The 4,032-nt window shown below is 42.5% G+C and overlaps 1 pseudogene; it reads right to left on the reverse strand.

Annotated features, from left to right (window-relative positions):
- Window positions 1-2,253: 2,253 nt before the first annotated feature.
- Window positions 2,254-3,053, reverse strand: LOC106026960 (calcyclin-binding protein-like; annotated as a pseudogene).
- Between the last annotated feature and the right edge of the window lie 979 nt (window positions 3,054-4,032).

Consider the following 4,032-nt stretch of genomic DNA (forward strand, 5'->3'; position numbering starts at 1 on the left):
AGGCTATGGCAATTATTGAAGGCTTTAATTGATAAACAAGGCTGGTAAAACTACCAGGTGGCCACTTCCCCATTTATCAGTCAAAGTCTATTGTCTTTTTATCTCAGTTTATTTAACCTAAATAAACCGTAATTAAATGGTCTGAGAAAGTAAAAAAGCTGATGTGGACCAAGAAATAGCATCTCTGAACTGTGAAGCTGCCGGTTGTCTGTCTGTGCTCACAGCTGCGCTTGCACTTGGGGTTGGGGACTGGGACTGCTCAGGAGACACACAGACCACAGGTGGAGCATTCAGGGTGGGGGATGGTGTACGCAGAGTGGGCAGGGCACACCGGGCATGTGGGGGCGGAGCTGGGGCACAGTGTGAGGGCCCAGAGCAGTTCGTGCATATTTTCCCCAACATTGTCTGGGCATAGGTCTCCCATCCTGGTGGGAAAGCAGCACGCGTTGGTGGGAGGGGAAGCGGGGAGGAAAGAGAAGACACTGAGAAAGCTTTGAAAGGCTGTCCTCAGTGTGGGGAGGGGGAGGGAACCTGGAGGGCAGCGGGAAAGGACACATTATTAAAGCCCAAAGATAGAGAGTTTTTGTAAACTTGTCATCAGTGTGATAAGCTATAAGTAGGTATGGTTTTTGGGGGGACAGGAAGTGGTCCCCAAGATAAAATCTGGTGTGGGGTCTGGCCCACGGAGTCACAGGTAAGGCAACGGACCGTGGCCTAACCAGGTCAGATTGTCACCTTTACCTCATAGACCAAACGGTAATTGGTAATTTAGTTCCAAAGCTGGTGATATTTGGCCGTCATCAACAACACGAGTGGATTTCCCATGGATTTCAGTAACATCTCTGCCTGTGAGAGCTTAAAAGCTCTAAAGGATGTGAGAGCTTCCAGTGTGGGGCCCGGCCCATGGAGAAAGGCTGTCTAAGGATGTCTAAGGATGTGACAGCGTCACTAAGTCCAGGGAATGGGAAGAAAACCCGCGTGGGGCCTGGCCCAGCGGCCTGGCCCAGTGCCCAGTAATCTCTGGAGGTTGCTCACCTGTGGTAAATGAATTAGACCAGTGTTGTTTGCAAACCAGCGGTGACAAGTTTAGCAGCTCCCGAGTGTTGAGAAGTGAGGAATTAATCCAGGATGCTGTTTGGTCCTGAGAGGCAGGGGACTCACCAGCAGTCTCTCTTCTGCCATTCCCAGTCAGGGAATCATACAGTAGAATTTTGGCATGGCTGAAAAGATAAGAAGTATGAAATATAAATGACCCTTATTTTAAGAATGTGGGGAGAGACCCCCTGACCCTCCAGGGTCTGGCATTTTCCCTGGGGTATGGCATTCTCTCTGGTAACGTGGTGTGGGGGCATACATGTAGCTTTGGTTTGTGGTGGTGCCTAAGGGGCATTAGTGATGAACAGGTAGCCCATTGGTATTTCACACCACAGGTAAATTCCTAGGGGTGTGGAAGATGACCTCAAGATAGAGCCTCTTGGTTCTGCCTCCAAGGCTTTACCAGCTACAGTGTCCCGTCTGGGCCAAAATTCTTTCACTTAGCTTATGATCACTTCATTTCATGTTGCCACTTGTTTTTCTGTTACATAAAAATCCAACTATTGAACACAGGAATTTCAAATTAATTAGTTTTACTTGATGGTTACTAGTTATGAAGCTATCTGACCCATCATATAACTTACTGACACTATGTGAACGTGCTTGTCCGTTACCTCAATTCCATATTCATTAACAAATATATTTAAATCTAGGTAGAAATGTCTGTGATTGGATTAGTGCATAGTAATCCCTGCCACTTACACTGCTCAAGCTGGCAATAGGGAATCATTGGTTCTACAGTGAAAAGCACAAATTTGAATTTTATACAAAAATTCAGTTTTATTCTTATTCTTACATTAGTGGGAGCTGACATGTGTAACTTACAGGCAAGCAAATGCTTTTGTTTTCTACCTCCTAGCTGAACAAAAATATATATAATGTTTTGTCATTAGGCAAGACTTGCTTTTTATATTTTGATGAGAATGCCATGTAAACCTTTTGTAAACAAAATGGCCAGGGTACAAACCATCTTTGGAGGAAGTACTTAATAAGCACATCTCATTTAAATAAATCCTCCAGTAAGAAATGGAGAATTTACTGCCTTTACTGTGAAGGCTTTGTAGTTATCTGTCAAATTTCTACGTGTAGCTCACCAACATTCCCTTACTGGAAATAACAGTATTTCTGTATTATAGTTCTCAAAAGGACTTGAAAGTCTCAAAATTCGGTGTCTCCTTTAGTTTGCTTCTTTCTTCATTCCACCCAGGCCTTATTAACCTTTTGCTTCATATCATCATCTCCATCTTCATAAATTTTCTTTAGAAGATTCATTAATCCCTTACTAGGATCTGTCTCTGCATCGTAGGATGGCTTTTCTTTTTCTTGGCAGTCTTTTTAAACCTGACTTCAGTACTCCCACTGAACGTTTTCTGCTTTTTCTCTACACAAGATAAGAACTGTATCAGTCTTGATTTTTTTTTTTTTGAACTGCCTTCCACTGAGATGGGTTTCAAGAGATTGTTCAAAATCATAGAATAACCCTTCCCATTTAGGTTCTTTACTAAAAAGTCAAATGACCTCTCTGTGAAATACACTTGCACATTCTCAGAAGAACTTGATGAACTCCAGTTAAGGTAATGTAGATTTTCACAAACTTTTCTGACTGATATCAACCATAATTACTGATTTTCACTGTGTATCCTATTGTGATGGGAGCAACCACAGCAGCCGGCTTTGCACTGTCATGAAGTTCTGGTTTCTTTTGTGACTTTTGTTGCATCTTATTCTTTATTTCTGTTTCAATTTGGATTTTTCAGCTGTCAGGGCATCATGTACTCTCTTCCTAGTAACCTTTTCCAGCAATACTTTTACCTCTGCTAGGTCATTCTGCAACTCCTCCAAAGCCGAAGCCAAGGTTGGGCAGTGCTGGATCGCAGGCCCGGACACAGGCATGTACACGAAGACGAACCGCCAGACCCAAAGTACCCTCCACATTCATGGACCTCAGCAGGGAGAGCCGCTATGCGCGCGCCCGACCTGTGCGCCCTCCGCACGCGGCGACCCATGTTGCCACTTCTCACTTTTCTGCCTTCTACTTTTGACCGTCCTTGTGATGATACTGTGATGATACATATTCTTATTTTAAGGCCAGCGGTTAGCAAGCTAGATTGTATGTGCAGCCCCGGTTGTCCTTTGCCATGTAAATTAACATAATCACAAATTCTGTGGATTAGAATGTGGTCATCGCTGGGGAGACACTGGCTAAGTCTGGAAATCCTAAGTCTCTCAAATTTCTGTAAGTATCCTGTGCCTGAGTTTTATGAATATAATAATATAACAACATGTATGTATTTTTTTTCATACCAAGCTAGTATGTTGGGTCCTTTTCAATGCTGTTTTCCTAATTTTCCCAATACCGAATAAATGCTGTATAATCCAATGTGGTTCTGACACTACTTGCAATAGAATCAGACTTGAGAGGTTTAAAGAATCATTCCTACAAGAATGTCCCCATTTCAGATGCCAGTCTCAAATATTGGATCCCTAAGTTATCCACACTTTGGTTCAGCTCGACTACAAAGTAGAGAGTTCTTTTGTTCAATCTCTCTACCCAATATACATGTATGTGTATCGGTATATATATGATGTAATTATGCAAGGAATTAGATAGGCCTACAGGATCAGAGGCAGGAAATCCACAGTGGCTGACTGTGTGTACAAGAGGGCCTGAGGGTTTAGTACCTGTTCAGTTCAATAAATTGGAACTTGAAAAATAAGAGAAATCGAGACTGAAGCCCTAGAAACTCCTTGGAAAGTTTCTGGTATGAGTCTGCCTTGAAAGTGATGGCAGGAGTGAAGGATGCACCTGTTCATGTGGAATTGAGTTCTTCAAACTTCCTACTTTCACTTTCATTCCATTTGGGCTACAAGTTTTGTTTATTTTATTGAATTTTAGTTTTCTCATTTGTAAAGTATATTACTACTTTTACTTTACAA

The sequence above is a fragment of the Cavia porcellus genome, unplaced genomic scaffold (genome assembly GCF_034190915.1).
Source record: "Cavia porcellus strain 051 isolate PalLab524CR breed Dunkin Hartley unplaced genomic scaffold, mCavPor4.1 scaffold_7, whole genome shotgun sequence".
Lineage (NCBI taxonomy): Eukaryota > Metazoa > Chordata > Mammalia > Rodentia > Caviidae > Cavia > Cavia porcellus.